At 59.6% G+C, this 16628-nt stretch overlaps 1 protein-coding gene across 1 annotated transcript in view; it reads left to right on the top strand.

Moving 5' to 3' along the window:
- Positions 1 to 16628, top strand: part of Pgbd5 (piggyBac transposable element derived 5) — a 49467-nt gene that overhangs the window by 12252 nt on the left and 20587 nt on the right. The window lies entirely within an intron of this gene.

The following is a 16628-nucleotide window of genomic DNA, read 5'->3' as shown; positions in this document are numbered from 1 at the left end:
GCGGTGACCCAGATGGGCCCCCTGCATCTTCCTCCTCCTCCTGCCTGGCAGCATCCTGTTCCTGGTTCCTGAGCACACAGCCTCCCCTCCTGCTGCTGTTCTGGAATGAGCCCACTTATCTGCAGCTCTGCCCTGCCTCCCAGGCTGTGCTCCAGGGCTGGGGGCTGACCCTCAGGCATTTCCCAGGAGCCTGGGGAGGGCAGAAGCTGGGAGGAGCCTTTCACACACTGGGCACAGGGGCCACACCTGGACCTTTGGACATGTAGACCAGGGGAGCGAAGGTTTTGGAGGTAGGAGATGTAGAGGGTACTCTGCCAAAGGACAGGACTCCAGGGAGCTCCACTGGAGGTGGGGCAGGCATGGAGGGTGGAGCCTGAGCTTGCAAAGGCACCTGCCCTTGGGTGGGCTCCTGAGAGCCAGAGATAAAAGACAAGGCCCTGGATGCTCTGACCTGAGCTGTGGAGGGGGCTGGAGCTGCCTGGAATTGGGTGACATTCAAGCCTCTGTAGAGCAGGCTCAGGTGGTGGCCTGGGCTCAGAGCCTGTGTCCTGAGCTTCTTTCCCACCCCGTGGGTTGGAGGCAGGAGATGCTGAGGAGCAGAAGCTGAGGTTTCCCCGGGTGGCTGCTGGCTCCCTGTGCCTCTGCCTTGGCTTGGGGCATGGGGATGGCCGGGAGCTGGTGCCAGAGGGAAGACGCTTGGCAAGGCAATCCAAGGATTAAGACCGTCACGTGCACATCTGGTTGGGCAGCCGCACACCTCTCCTGGGTGCTGCTGAGCATGGAGGAGGACTGTGGGTCCAGAGGTGTGACGGCTGTGAGCCTCTGATATTTCTGGGCTGTTACGTGGCAGAGGCTGACTTGTCTGGAGTGGCACTTTCTCCCCTGTGCACCCCAGTGGGGCAGGGCTGCACTGTGGACGTCCAGAAGTGGCTCCAAACTCCCAGCTTCGTGGCTGGGTCCTGGAAACCGCTACACAAGAAGCAAGTCCTTGTTGTGAGTTGGTGGGAAGGTGTCCAGGGGCAGGGCCTGGTGTCCCCACCATCACCTGTGCTGGATGAGCTGACCCTGGTGTGGCTCATTTCCCAGCAGCGCACTCTGTCCACTCTCATGTGGGCCAAGGTATTCTCCATGCTGCAGCCTCTGGCATCTGTGACCCACAGATGCAGACGTGTCCTCCTGCACGTCCCTCCTCAGGCCCTTGGTGGCTCTCTGCCAAGGTCAGGCAGGGCTGCTGGCCTGTTGCTGATGCTCACTGCCAGGCAGGGCCTCTGGCTTTGCAGAAGGGGCACCATACCTAGTCACCTTCTGTGGGTGGGCAGGAGGGAGCCCTGGCCTTCGTGGCTCATGTTGGCTCTCTGGACTGTGGGATTAAAGTCAAGGGCTGCGGTCCCCTCCCTGTGCCAGGTCCCTGCTCATGGCCTCTTTTCCAGGGTTCCAGGTGCCGCCACGTCTTGGGAGTGCTATGTCCTCTGAGCTGTGGCCTCACCTCTTTGTCCTGCAGTCACAGGCTGGAGCCTACCTGGAGCCCAGCTGAGATTGCTGGACAGCCCAGCCTCAGGTGCCACAGTGAGCAGTTGACCTGAACCTGTGATGTCCACTTCTCTCCCAGGGCCTTGGACCGCCTGGCCCTGGTCATCCCTGTGGGCTGCGCTTCCTGATAGTCCCCAGCCAGCAGAGAGTGCTGCTGAGGGCAGACTGGCCAGGTGCCTGCGGGAAGGAAGGGCCTCTTCCCGACAGCCCTGGTCCAGCCTGCCAACCCAAGGCCTCCTCACGGGCCCTCTGCGGGTGGTGAGCACACGAGGAGAAGTTGGGGCAAGGGCTATCTTTTTTCCATCCACCCTGCCCTTTGTTCTAACTGTAAATCCAAACCACAGTGACTCCATCATGAGTCCCCGAGTCAGGGTCAAGAGGAAAGTTCTCTCAGGAAGCCTAATTGATCGCTGGCTTAGAAATAATGGGTCTTTGAGATAAAGGTTCAAGTCAGACTGTGCAGAGAGTGCTGGACTGTGCCTCCTGTCTGTCCCTGCCCGCTGGAGAGAACATGTGGACCTAGGGAATGATGCCCCGTCACTGCTGTCTGCCTCTGCCAGGCTGCGGCCTGTTGAAGAGTAAGTGCTCCCAGCCGAGCTCCCTGAAGACACGAGCACGGGAGTGCTCCTTCCAGCCTGGTGCTGGTGGCTGGGGCTGGCAGGTCCATGTCCTGGGCTCCCCACTTGTGCCTGGGTTTCAGGTGAGGCTCTGGAGCACAGGTGAACCTGTCCTCACGGCCAGTCTTCCTTTCCAAGTCCCTCCCGCCTTGGGAATGTGGTCAAGTGCTGGGCAAAGCCCATGCTTGAACTTGGGACTATCTGTATCACATCTCAAAGACACAATGCCTGAATGAATAAAGGTTTCTTAACCAAATCAAGAAGCAGAATGGCAGTCACCTCAAGGGAAGAGTCCCCAGAGGACTGCAGTGGAGACAAAGGCCAGACCTGTGAGAGGTGAGCAAGTGCAGGGCCATGCTAGTCAGCTGGCCGCTGGTGGCGAGGCTCAGTGGGGGCCTGCCAGGTGCTCCCGTGGGGATGCTATCCTCCTGAGGGGTCACGGCCCTGATTCCTGCCCCCAGTCCCTGTGCATCAGGAAGAAGGCGGGAAGCACTGGTTTCACTCTTCCTGTCACCTGAAAACCGTGCACAGGACTCTTTAAAGTGCTGCTTCAATTTCCTTCTTAAAAACAAGGTGATTACGTGTCAACGCCCTGCTGTAGGGAGAGAGGCTCCCCATCACCCAGCATCCACCTCTCAGTTCCCAGCAAGGCCCAGCAGCCCAGAGACTGTGACTCAGCACACAGGAGGACAGAGGTTTCTCCTCCGGGTCCTGGAGGACCGTGGGTGTGGGACCAAGACCCCAGCCCTTGGTGTGAGAGGAAGGAGCCGCTGGACGCACGGGGCTGATGGGAGGAATTCAAGGCCGACCGTCACCAGTTACCTGTGCTAGAAGCAGAGTTGAATTCAGTGCCTGAAAACATTTGCTTAGTGACAGTCCTTTGGCTAGGGGCCTTGCTGCAGCCCTGGTGGCCTGCAGCCCTGTGGAGCAAGCCCGAGGAGGCAGGGTTGAGAGGGAGCCGGATGACTACTCCCCTGCCCTTCCCTATAGCTGCGGCAGGCACCCCACTGTGCAGACGCCCAGATGAGGGCCAGCATGGGTCCCCAAGTGTCCCTGGATGAGTCCCCTCTCAGACGGAGGTTGGAACAACCTGCTTTACTGAGGCAGCCAGGGAGGGCGCCTGCTGCACAGTCTGTGGGGCGCGCGGGCGGCGTGGGTGTTACAGATGGAAGGCAGTAAGAGAGGATGTCTGCCAAGGACGCTGGCCCCACATGTCAGCGCAGGACTTGAGACTGGCCACGTCCCTCAGTGCCCCACGCTGTACCCCTGGCTGAGTTTCCAAGCAGGTCCCTCAGGAGCCATCCCTGACCTGCTCCGCCATGCAGCCAAGCCTGTGATCAGAGTCTAGGAGGTATGAGCAGGTTTCCTCTTCCTACTGCACTGGAGGTTTGTGTTCCTCAATGAGAGAGAGAGAGAGAGAGAGAGCGCACGCGCACGCCTGTGTCACTGGGGATCAGGCCCAGGGCCTCGTGCATGCTGGGCAGATGCTCTATCACTCAGCTACACCCCCAGCCCTGTTTACTTGTAGTTTGAGATGGGGCCTAAGTTGCTAATGTTGGCCTTGAACTTGGGGTCCTCCAGCCTCAGCCTCCTCTGGCTGGGATGACAGGGTGTGCCACCACTCCCAGCATTCTTGGTGAAATTAGATTGAATGCAAATGGTTGATGTATGTGATCCAGTAATTCTCCAGTGTCCTTGACCCCTGTTTCCAAAAAGTATCACCCAAAGAAATCCAGACTCTGTCCATGCTGCACACCAGCTTGCTTCCACAGAAGCCCTCACTGTGGTCACGGGCGCAGATGACTGCCTGGCTCTCTGTCTGAGGCCCCTACTACCCATGCTCATCCTGAAGTCATGGGGAGGCCAAGCCTCTTCTGTCCATTTCGCCTGGGTTTCCCTGCCCTGGCCTCTGTCTCCTTCTCTGCCCACCCTGCTGGCCTGTGTGGCCTTGAGTCTGCAGGTTCATCTTGGGAAGCTGGAGGTGGAGCATGACCACACACAGCCAGCCAGTGCCGGGCCAGAGTCCAGGCTGGACACCACAGAGCTGGGCTCTGCCAGTGCCCATAGGTCCCCACGCTGCCCACGTCATGCTCAGGCAGGGCAGGTGGAGGGACAGTGCTGCCCTCGGCCATGCCCACATGGAGCAGCATGACATCTGGTGCTGCACAGAACAGAGCCCTGGCATAGGCTTAGGCCACACTCCTCGTGCTGTGACCAGCATCCCAGGTTGCCCAGGGTTGTCCTGGTGTGAGAGCCGCAGGGCCCTTGGTCCCAAAAAAGAGCCCTTCGGTCCTGAGCAGACTGGACACTGTCACTCTGTGACTCTCGGCAGTGGGATAAAGTGGTTCCTGTGACCAGGCTGTGCAGAGTGGGAAAGCTGGAGTCCCCTGCCCACTGCCAGCGTGGCCCATTGGTCCTATTAGGACGAGGCCTGGCACTCATGGGACTCCTTGTATGTGGCTGTGGAAATGCCCACTAATGGTTGTTCCTGAAACTCCTTCACTGGTGTTTCCTTTCCTGGCTTCAAGGCTTCTGTGTCCTGTTCAGAAATGAAGTACCTCAAGATGCTCGGGTGGAAAGTCACAGGTGATTCCTCAACAGAACAGGGCTGTCATGTGGTGAGCTTGGCTCCTGCCGGTTGGGGACCTGCAGTGGGGTGGGCCAGTGTGGGCACAGGTGGCTCAGAGTGACCAAGTATGTAGCGCAGGTCATGGTTGGAAGTGGACTGAGAAAGTGCTCAGGAACCAAGAAAGGGGTGACTGTGAAGAAGGGGACGTGGAGAAGTGTCGTGAGCTCTGCAGAGGTTGGGCATGTGGCGTGGGGGGCAGGTTTGGGCACTCAGCCCGAGGCTCAGTGTGGACGCAGTGGTCATCAGCACCCACGGCCCAACCTGAGGGTGAAAGGAAGGGTAGAACAAGGGGACCATGGGGCGGCAGCTCTGCTGCTTCCTGGGTGCTCAGGAAGTGCCATGAGCCCTGGGCTTGGGAGCAGCTGGGCTTGGGCTGGGTGCCCAGGCACCCCTGCCCCTATAGCAAGGACCCTGATGGTGCAGATTGGGTGGTGGCCTCATCCTCCGCTGCCAGGTGCCCCGCAGCAGACTGTCCAGGCTGGCCAGGGAGCCTGCTCAGGCAGTGGGCAGGAGGGTGGTAGGGGGTCAAACCGCTGCTCCGTGTGGGATTGCCGCAGTACTGCCCCCCACCAAGATGCAGAGACTGTGTGAGAAGTGCCGCCCCCAGGGCAGGCTGTCCACAAGCTGTGGAGGGCCCTGGGTCTAGGCAGGAGCAGGGCATGTCCTGCCCAGACCCTGCGGGGGCTTGTGGCATCTGCTGGCAGCCCATTCTGTTGGCCCAGTCTGCCGCCAGGACTCTACCCTGTGGGTGAGCCATGGCCTCTGGCAAGGCCAAAGAAGCATGTGCCCTTGGCTTGGCGCAGAAAATGAGCTGGTGCTGACGATTCCTCAGCCCTCATGGCACTCGATGTCCTTGTTGGCAGCGTGGGCAAGGTGATAGGTGTCAGAGGTGGGTGGTCAGAATGGAGGCAGCCGTGGTAGCCATTTGCAAAGGCCAAGCTTTGTGTGCAAGTCACCCTGGCCTGTGTGGGCTCCGCCTGGCCACAGCACCCCCCGCCCTGTCCAGAGCCTTTGCTCTTCACAGCTCAGTTCCTGGTAGAGCCCTGTGTGCCTGCAATTGTGCTCAGACCCGGGATCCCAGAGGCAGAGGCTGCTCCCTGGGTGCTGGGTGCATGAGTGGGTCTGGGTGGCGGCTCCCCTCTTGCCAGGGTGTGCATTTTCTTGTAAGGTTTTCTCTGGGGTAGAAGCCATGGCCCTGTGGCAGGGAGAACGTGGCTGCGCCTTCCTTGCCACGAAGATAGGAGAGCAGGAAGGGACGGCTGCTGTGTGGACTTCTGCCTGAGGTGGCAGCGGTGGGCAGCTGTTTCTGCCATGAGGGCCAGTCTGCAGGGAAGGCTCTTGGAGGGACCCTTAGTAGCCGTCAGGGCAGCAGAACAGCCCTGCAGTGCCCGTGCGACATGGCTTTGCCTCTCTGCCTGGGCAGTGAGGGCAGGGGGGTGGTGGAACAGGGTCAGTGGTTGGGACAAGAGGTGGATTGCCCCTTGCCGTGTCCCCAAGGGGATGCCGAGGCTCGTGCAGAGTAGCCAGGATGGCGGTGGAGGGGAGGCTTGGTGACGGGGAGCTGGTCACGGGCAGGTAGTGGGGGGTAGGCTGGAGGTGGGGAGTAAGATCCATCCTCCTTGGAGTGTTTTGGGGTTGGCTCAGTACAGGGCTGGTCTAGGGTCAGGGTCAAAGTCACAGGAGGGCAGGCCATGGTGGGCAAGGAGTCCTTCAAGGCCACTGGTCTCTGGGGAGGGCTCTGGGCTGGAGAAAGCTCCCCTGGTGTTGCATCCCTCTAGGCGGGTGACTCCCAACCTTGTATGTACCACCTGGGGACCTTGGGTGGCGGCTGTTGGGGTTGGCCCACCTGACGGAGGTGAAGACTCTGCAGAGGGCTCCATGTGGTGTGCAGTCTGGGGGGTGTCCTGGCGGGCTTTGTGGTGCTCAGGCCGAGAGCTCTGAGGGGCATTTGTCCTTTAGCGTCATGTGGAGCAGACAAACAGCACAGACATGGATCCTAGAGAGCCACATGTTTGGGGACACCCAGCTGCCCACTCTGGAGCACCCTGATGCCTCTCCAGGGTCCCAGAGCATGGGTGCCGGCAGCACGTAGGTAACTTAGGCAACAGCCACACAGCTCAGGTACTGGGGAAAGTGAATGAGCAGGATGGGTATCAGCTCAGGACAGCAAAGCCTGTTGATGAAGTGGACAGCTGGTGACCCTTCATCAGGACCCTGCAGAGGCCGTGCTGTTTCCCCTGAGCTGTGCTGGACCCTGCAAAAGAGGTAAAGGGAGGTGGGGTGAAGGTGGCCCATTGCCACTTCCCCCGTGGACAGCGTCCCCCTTGTGCCCTCTGCAGCTGGCTCTCTATCTCAGGGCAAGAATGCTGGTGTCGCCTCTGGCTCAGCCCCATGTTTGGACTTGGAGAAGCCAGGAAGAGGCCTCAAGGGGAGCACAGGTCTTATTGCTAGTCTATAAATGTCATGTCCCCTTCTCAGACTCAGTCAAGCCTGAGGTGTGTCATTGACTGGCCTTGGTGGTCTCCAGGGTGCCTCAACTCAAGCTGCCAGGCCTGAGTCGGGAGGCAGGGCCCATGGCACCAGCATTGGGCAGATGGCACTCATAGCAGAGCGGGCGCCTGCCCAGGGTGGGTGTGAGCCAGGGCTGAGCTGTGTAGCAAGCTGCTTGGTTTTGTCCTGTGACCGCTCTCGGAGGCTGGAGCTCTTACTTTATAGATGGGGAAGTCTTGTGGGGCCACACGCTCTGTCTGAGGCCCCTGTGTGGCTGTCAGTCAGGCCTAAGAACCCGCGTCCTCGTCATGCAGAGGGGTCCTGGAGGTGCCGCGGGCCCTGAGCCTATTGCTCCTCGGTTGAGTGACCACCCGTGGGCAAAGCTGTGGCTGTGGGATCCGGGCCTCATGCTGCTTCTGCTGTGGGGTCCTTGGGTGCCTGGCACCTAGGGATCGGCCTGTAACTGCGGTTTCTTCCTGTGGCTCACTGGCCCTCCACAGCCAGTGGCACAAAGCACTGGAGTTGAGATGGGTATGTACTGGGCTGAATCACTCTCCTCCTTATCTTGAAGAATTTGCTTCCAAGGAGCCAAAACGCAGCCCCTTGCCCTGCGTGTGCAGGACCCCAGCATCGGGGAGATGGGTGCAAAGGCATCAGAAAGCCTCTTCTTGCACCCACAGGACTGGCCATGTACATTGCACAGGGGACGTGAGCTGTGCCTTTGGTGAGAGCCTCCTGCACAGGTGGGCCATGGCTTCCTGCCCCCTGTGCTGGGCACTCTGCAGGTTCAGTCCCTTGAGCACTAAGGCCCAGTGCTGGATAGCAGAGGGCAGTTAGGCTTGTCCAGGAGCCAGGAGAGCCTTCCACATTATAGCCCAACCACTTTATTCTGTGGAAGAGGAAACTGAATCATTTGCCTGGCGTCTAAGGGCTCATCAGCAGTGACATGGACTTGAGCCCATCTGTCCTTGTCCCCTCAGCCCTGCCATACTCTCCTTCACAGTCCACAGCCCTAGACACAGTGCTCAGGCTTTGGTCCTGGCACAGGGTGTGACAGGGATCCTTGAATCAGAATGAGAATTCTGCAGTGATCTGAGCACAACCTCCACATGGTGACCATGACAGCCCCAGGGGCAGTGCTGTGGAGAACAGGCCATCCACAAGAGTCCAGAGCCCATACAGGCGATTCTACTTCCGGTGGACCTCAGTGTGTAGACACTGGGCCTGGAGAGACCAGGAAGGTGGGCTGGCCTGAAAGGAGCCCTGTGAGGCCCTTGAGACCAGCTTTGGGTTGGGACCTGTCTCCTGGCTACCTGGGGTCTTCTCCCAGGTGGTGTCCCTCCTCCCACATTGTCCTTGGAGATGACCTTCTTGGAGAGTAGGTGCTGCGGTACATCCCCGAGTGGATGCTGTGCCCATGCTGTACCCTTTGCTGACTCCTAGAAGCCGGATTGTCCTGATGGCAGTAGGAGCAGCTAGCATGACCTGAGGGTATCCCACAGGGCCTCTCTGCTCCAGCTCTGCAGAGAGGTGGACTGAGGCCACATCCCGCCACACACAGCTGACAGGCAGCGACTCACACCGGGCCACTGGATCTGCACTCCATCTGCTCCCGCGCTCTGGGACAATGTGGATTTAAAAGGAAGTCGTCTGTGGAAGCATGCTGGTAGCTGCTGACCATGGTTGGACCCTAGAGGAGAGATGCCGGGGCATTGGCCTCCTGAAGGAGCGCAGGCCTGAAGACCCGAGTCCTGCCTGACCCTCTACCTGCATTAGGGACCAGGAGGGCAGAGTTGCTTGTTTCCCCTGTTTGTTTGAAGCGTCTTGGGGCAGCCTGTTCTGGACCCAGGAGCAAGCGCAGCTCGATGAGACCCAGCCTGTGGGTGGCTTGGGCATGTGCTGCCCCTCCCGACATCTGCCGGTCACCGCGGGCCCTGCTTGCCTTTCAGTACCATCTAACAGCTGTTGTCCTTCCCCTGTCTGACAGACAATAGGACTATTTATAACCACCATATCAACGTTTTTAGGATCCTTTTGTTTTTTTCCAGTCTTGTTAAAAATGCGTCTCCCGAGGTCTCTGTGCTCTCTGTCCCCACGCGTTTGGGTGTTTTGTGTCTGCTCTTACTCCTCCTTGGAAACTTCAGTCGCGGATGGGGAGAGTGCAAGGAGGAAGGCTCTGGAAGCCTTTGGGAGCCTGTGAGGAGACACCAGCCCAGGAACGCAGAGGGCTGCTGGGGGCTTCCTGCCTGCTCTTGCCTGCGGGCTCCATGGCCTCCAGTTCAGGGAGTAAGGCTATGCGGAAGCAGGCAGCTGGGAGGCCCAGGACATCAGCCCTGGGAGGGAGATCCCCAATCCCACTCTGTCTCTGAAGGACAATTGGAATGCCAGCTCCTGCTGGAGACACTGCCACCAGGCCACAGCCCAGCCTCTAGGAAGTGCTCTTCAGGGTCACTCCTCCACTCCAGAGCTGCGTGCATTGGCCGCCCCGGACTTTGTCCCATGGGCTCCCTGTGTGAGGACGCTCCATCAGTGGGCCCTGTTCTGTCACAGAGCACGTATGCTCCTCTGGCTACGATTTCGTCCCTTGCAGCTTGTTGACATTCTGCCGGTGGCAGCCTCAGGAGACCCTGTGCCTTTGACACTTCCCACAGGCACAGAGCCTGCTCTGCGGCTCCGAATAGCATTGGGCTGCCACTTAAGCAGGCATTTGGAGAGAAATGGTGTCCTCTGCCCTCTGTCACTAAGCTCAGCTTTCTCGTTGTGGCTTACAGCACTGGGGTGTGTCTGCCTTGGGGGTCCTGGGCTGAGAGGACCCTCTTGCTGTCACTCACGCTTGTGGCACACAAGTGTCCGGCCACTGTGACATGGCTGGGCAGGGTAGCCTCCTGTCCCCTGGGCCTCTGTTGGACCTCAGGTGCTGTGTGGAGGTCTGCAACTCCTGGGAAGAAGCTCCCCTCCCCCCACCTCTCCCTCTCCTTCCTCTCCCCCCACCTCTCCCTCTCCTTCCTCTTCCTCCCTCTCCCTCTCCTTCCTCTTCCCTCCCTCTCCTCTCCTTCCTCTCCCCTCACCTCTCCCTCTCCTTCCTCTCCCCTCCCTCTCCCTCTCCTTCCTCTCCCCTCACCTCTCCCTCTCCTTCCTCTTCCCTCCCTCTCCCTCTCCTTCCTCTACCCCCACCTCTCCCTCTCCTTCCTCTCCCCCCACCTCTCCCTCTCCTTCCTCTCCCCCCACCTCTCCCTCTCCTTCCTCTTCCCTCCCTCTCCCTCTCCTTCCTCTTCCCTCCCTCTCCCTCTCCTTCCTCTCCCCTCCCTCTCCCTCTCCTTCCTCTCCCCTCACCTCTCCCTCTCCTTCCTCTTCCCTCCCTCTCCCTCTCCTTCCTCTTCCCTCCCTCTCCCTCTCCTTCCTCTACCCCCACCTCTCCCTCTCCTTCCTCTTCCCTCCCTCTCCCTCTCCTTCCTCTTCCCTCCCTCTCCCTCTCCTTCCTCTTCCCTCCCTCTCCCTCTCCTTCCTCTCCCCTCCCTCTCCCTCTCCTTCCTCTCCCCTCACCTCTCCCTCTCCTTCCTCTTCCCTCCCTCTCCTTCCTCTTCCCTCCCTCTCCCTCTCCTTCCTCTCCCCTCCCTCTCCCTCTCCTTCCTCTCCCCTCACCTCTCCCTCTCCTTCCTCTTCCCTCCCTCTCCCTCTCCTTCCTCTTCCCTCCCTCTCACTCTCCTTCCTCTTCCCTCCCTCTCCCTCTCCTTCCTCTCCCCTCCCTCTCCCTCTCCTTCCTCTCCCCTCACCTCTCCCTCTCCTTCCTCTCCCCCCACCTCTCCCTCTCCTTCCTCTTCCCTCCCTCTCCCTCTCCTTCCTCTTCCCTCCCTCTCACTCTCCTTCCTCTTCCCTCCCTCTCCCTCTCCTTCCTCTCCCCTCCCTCTCCCTCTCCTTCCTCTCCCCTCACCTCTCCCTCTCCTTCCTCTCCCCTCTCCCTCTCCTTCCTCTTCCCTCCCTCTCCCTCTCCTTCCTCTTCCCTCCCTCTCCCTCTCCTTCCTCTCCCCTCCCTCTCCCTCTCCTTCCTCTCCCCTCACCTCTCCCTCTCCTTCCTCTTCCCTCCCTCTCCTTCCTCTTCCCTCCCTCTCACTCTCCTTCCTCTTCCCTCCCTCTCCCTCTCCTTCCTCTTCCCTCCCTCTCCCTCTCCTTCCTCTCCCCTCCCTCTCCCTCTCCTTCCTCTCCCCTCACCTCTCCCTCTCCTTCCTCTTCCCTCCCTCTCCCTCTCCTTCCTCTTCCCTCCCTCTCACTCTCCTTCCTCTTCCCTCCCTCTCCCTCTCCTTCCTCTCCCCTCACCTCTCCCTCTCCTTCCTCTACCCCCACCTCTTCCTCTCCATGGAGGCTGCAGAGGACATGCTGACCCTCACCTTTTTCAAACCTGTTCTCATCCGTGTCATCTCTGCCCTCCTCAGTGTTGTCAAGTCAGCGTGCAGCCTCGACCTTGCTGCAGAGGGGTCGCTGTGGCCCTGGTGCAGGTCTCCAGGTCTGCCATTCAGGGGCTTCACGTTGCCATGGGACCTCACCTGTTGGCTGCTTGGGCTCCCCGTGTCCTTTCCAAATGCTGATAAGGGTTACGTCAGCACATTCTGTATACCCCACCTGTGGCCGTTCAACAAGCTCATTGTGTATGAGTGTGAAGGTCTGAATCGGGCTCTCAGGATCCTGAGCTGGGCCACGTGCGCAGGATGTCTTGCACACGTGTGTGTACACACGTTCCCAGCCCCATGTGGGTCCTGCCTGAGCTACAGCTGCACAGCGGCGCTCCCAGCCCTGATCTCACCAAGCACAAGGGCCTGTCCCCTCCTCATTTCCCAGTGACAACCATGACGCTCCCGACCTCTGGGCAGTGAGGATGCTACTGACCTCCTTCAGACCTGTAGGAGTTGTCACCGTCCCTTCAAGTCCGTTCGTTCATGCTCACCCTGGCATCCGAGTGCCTCCTGCGGCCAGGCTGTTGGAAGCCTGCAGATACACAGGAGCAAGCAGAGGCTGTCCCCACCCCAGGGCCAGGTACACCCACAGCGCTCCTTGAGGGTCGCCATAAGTGGTCTCTAAAAATGCCCCTGATTTCCTGTGCGTGCCTCAGCCAGAGCCCTGGCTCTGCTGGCCCCGCGCTGTGCTGGTCACCTTCAGGGAGGAGCCATTTCGCCTCGGAGCTCTTTCTTTCCAGGAGTTCATGTTGGTCTCGCACAGGTTCCTGGTCAGCTTTGGCTTTCCTGCTACCCTCAAACCCCTTCTCTCTTGTGCCGTCTCCTCAGCCTCCTCTTGACATCCGTCCTCATGGTCCTCCCGTGAGGACCAGGCTCTTCACAACTGCGTCCCCCCCATTGGTTTCTGCAGAAGAGGCAAATGCTCTGCCATCCTATGCCCTCTGAGTCTCAGTCCCTGCTTGGTAATGGGTAGGGCCAGGGGCATCAACTCCAGAACAGGAGAGGGTCAAGTGGGACAAGGTAGGTGCCTCATGGAGCCCATCTCTAGTGACCCAGTAAAGGGCACCTGCCCTCCCTGACTTCCAGGTGGCTCTGACTACAGCAGCCTGGCCCTGGTCGGTTTGCTTGGATGCTGCCTCCATTTCTTACATGAGGTACCTTTTTAAGCCTCTGCCTCTGGGGCATGGTCCAGGGTAGGGGAAGATGAGTGCTCTGGGCAGCTTAGCCTTCAGGGTGGGGACTCAGCCTGGGGCTGCAGCCATGGCCCTCTGCAGGCACCTGCTAGTGGAGCTGGGCCTGACGAGTGCCTCACCCATCCAAGTGGCGTGTGAGGGCCGAGGTTCACGACCCTCCTGCTTTGTCATCCTACTGTCACGCTGAGGCCCAGATCCGCCCCAAAGGCCTCACAATCACACAAGACCTGGTCCCTGTCCCCTGACAAAGTCCAGAGCCTGTGTGTCCACGTGATCTGGAACGCGGGTGCCAGTGTGCAGACAGGTGGGACCTGCAGCAGGGGAGGCCAGTGGCATACTGGTGCTGCCCAGGCACGTCCACGTGGTGCCAGCCTGGGGTGGACAGTGCTGGCTTTGCTTTCTGGCTCCCCACCGCAGTATGGTGCTCTTGGAGATGGTCAGGGCCCTGCCCTGCAGAGCACTCCCGCGGAATTCTTTCCAGTAGGCCACCTGCAGGGGCAGGCGCCTGCGTCGGCCATCACACCAAAGTCAAACCCCTACACGCATACACATACTTCATGTAGAACGGGTCCCAAGTGAGACTAAAAGTGCTGGACGCTTGGGCACATCTCCCTCTGCACACCAGTGCCTGTCACACAAAGCCTGATCATGCTAGGGGTCCCTGTTGGTGGGCAACGGACTGGCTTCCCTCCAGCCTGCAGGTGCTGCACTTACCTGCCCTGGTCCCACTCAGCTGCCTGGTGCTGTGCTCTTCCTAGTGGCCAGTGCCTGTGCGGAGTGCTCCGTGTGCACGTGTGCACTCACGCCCACAGTAAACCTCTGTGCTCCTCACAGAGGAGCCAGGGTGCTGTGTGTATGAGGCTGGAGCTGCATATGAAGCTTCTTGGAAGATCCCTGCATGTTTTCCAGGGTCAACAGAGTCCTGTGATCTCTGATAGAGGACACTGCTGAGGACCAGCACTAATAATCTGAACTTGGTTTTGGTGCCCAGGTGTGTGCAGGTCAGACTACACAGGAAGAGGACACCACCAAGCTCCTTGGCTGCCCTCAGGCTGCCAGGGCCTAGTGAGGGCCCCACCCCTGGGAGCCCCCTAGCCAGCTCAGGGTCAGTTTGGAACCAGTCACTGAGTTGTGCATGCAGAGGTTGAACTAGGAGGGGTGTCTGGGCACTAGGTGGCCAGCGGTCAAATTCTGTCAGTGAGCCTGGTACCCAGGTGCTTGCAAACAGACCAGGCTTGTCCCACATGGGGGCAGGCGCAAGCCTGCAGGGGAGTGGGGTCACCTTAGCTGCAGACTGGGACCTGCTGCTAGAAGGGAGGGCGGGGCTTCAGCCAGTCCTGCCTTGTGCCTTCCTGGCTTCTTCCTGGTGTGCAGCTGTCAGTGTTGCAGAGCAGAGGTTGTGATGCAGGTGCGGCTGCTTTGGCCTGGCTTGATGCAGCCTGGATGTGAATGATTCTGTTCTCCTAAACCCCTGACCTGGAATACTGGTGCTTTCCTGCATCCCAAACCTGCAGACACATTCTACATTCTAAAAAGCACCAGCTCATCCAGAAGCCATTCTCAGCCAAAATGAGTATGGAGCCTCTGAAAGGCCTCAGCTTAGAGATGCACTAGCAGCTCCCCTCCCGTGGTGAAGGTGGCCCCTCGGATGCCAGCTGGCCTCCAGGGCAGAGGTTGGGCGAGCAGCAGCTACCATGGGTAAGGTCCCATGACTCACACCCTGCTGCCTGTTCCCGTTGGTAGATAAGGAAACTGAGACTCAGGGGTGCCAGTGGCCTGCCCAAGGTCACAGGGCTAGCAGCTTGGAGCACAGCAAGGGGGAGGGTGTGGGAGGGGAGAAGGGCCAAGAGTGGTTTTCCAGCTGGGAGGGCAGAGGAGGGGAGTGGGGAGAGACCAGCAGGGCCCAGTGCTGCTCTAGGCTGGCTGCACACCCTCCCACATATGCCTATCAGAAGTGGCCCAAATTCACAGGAGGTTCCCAGTGCACCTGGCAGGCTAGCAGGACGGGGCCTGGGCTGTCGGTCCTGTCCCACGCTCTGCTCAGGCCTCCCAGGCACAGGTCTCCTGGCTGCCCTGGCCGTCAGCAGGCAGAGACCCAGCTATTCCTGCTGAGCTGAGGAAGGACCCTGTGGGGGGAGGTGCTGTCCTCTCTTCAGTGATCTCCATCATCAACAGGCTCGAGTGTGGAGCATGCCTTCTGCGGCCTCTGAGGACACACAGATGGTGCCACAGCCTTGCTCTCGGCCTCACTCATGCTCTGTTGGGATCAGGGTGGCAGCAGAGGCCGGTCAACAGCAAGCTCTGTCAGATCATAAAATTCGCACGGAAGCCAGGTGCACTGGTGCTCACCCGTAATCTGTGATCCCAGTGATGCAGGAGGCTGAGGCAGGAGGCTTACAGTTTTGAGGGCAGCCTGGACAACTTGGTGAAACCCTGTCTCAAAAAATATGTAAATAAATAAAAAGGGCTGGAGTGCAGCTCAGTGGTGGAGCCCTTGCCTGGAGTGTGGGCCCTGGGTCCCATCCCAGCACACAGGACCCCAAACCACGAATGAACTGGGAACAATATGAAGAGGATGACCAGGAGGGCCATGATGGGAGGCTGGCTTGGGAGTCCAGTCATGGCTGAGGGTCAGGAAAGCCAAAGGGCAGGGCCGAGTGGAGTGGAGCCCAGGGGTTTCCTTCCTCCCCGTGGCTCAGGTGAGGCTCAGGCCAGGCCTGGCCAGTGCTTCCTGCACACCCACAGAGAGTGGCCCAGGCTGAGGGGCAGGCTTGAGTCACACTGGCCCTGGGGCCTCCTGAGGGATGCTGGGGGAGCATGTGGGGTCTTGAGTGGGCTGCAGTGTGTGTGGTTAGGTTTGAGCATCATTCTTGCTGTGAACCATTGGGGTGGTCAGTAGTCAACACCCTTGGGGCAACTGGCACTGTCCGGCCTCCCTGAGGCTGCAGTGGGTGGGTGGTGTGAGAGGTGGCAAGACATACTAATGGGTGGCTGTGGGTCAAGGACAGTGCTGCCCACCGGTGACCCAAAGGGAGCAGAGGTCGGGGTCGGGGGCTCTGGGGTGCTGGACAGGGTGCCACTCTTGTCCTGCTCAGATAGCTCAGCCATGAGCACTCCAAGCCACACACCTGTAGGGAGCCCGCAGAGGGAGCTGGCCCAGTCTCTTCTGGTTTCACCGGACTTCGGCCACAGCCTCCAGGTCCTCTGCACCTGGTGCAGACACACCCCTCTGATGTAGCATGTGTGTGCCACACTTGTCCTCATCCTCCCCTGTCTCCTTACATGCTCAGGCAGGTCCATGTCCATGACAGTGTCCAAACCCCCTCCTGAAGCCCCTCTCCCTTTCACAGAGGCAGTAAATACAGTGTGTGCTCTTTGGCCCCAAGGCCTTTGCATTTCAGGCCCCTGCCTGAAATGCCTCAGCTCCTCAGGATTGACACCTTTCTCAGGTCCCCTCTGGAGCCCATCTCAGACAGCCTTCCATGGAGCCGTCCCCTGAGGTTTGAATTCTGGTCACTCTTGTGGACACAGCACTCCTCCAAGCCCAAGTCCTCATCTGCTGCCTTCTCCTTTCACTATGCAGTCCGCCCTGGGGGAGAGGATGTGGTCTTCCTCTTCCTTCTTTCCAGCATCTGTCCTGCGCATATGTCCAGGTGGTGACTCCCTGACTGCCCTGTGTTAAGCCCCTCTTTAAGCAGAGCCCCTGTAGCTATGTGAAAAG

This window comes from Marmota flaviventris, chromosome 12 (assembly GCF_047511675.1).
Source record: "Marmota flaviventris isolate mMarFla1 chromosome 12, mMarFla1.hap1, whole genome shotgun sequence".
In the NCBI taxonomy this organism is placed as follows: Eukaryota; Metazoa; Chordata; class Mammalia; order Rodentia; family Sciuridae; genus Marmota; species Marmota flaviventris.
The sequence above is the reverse complement of the archived record's forward strand: the minus strand, read 5'-3'. Positions and strand labels throughout refer to the sequence as shown.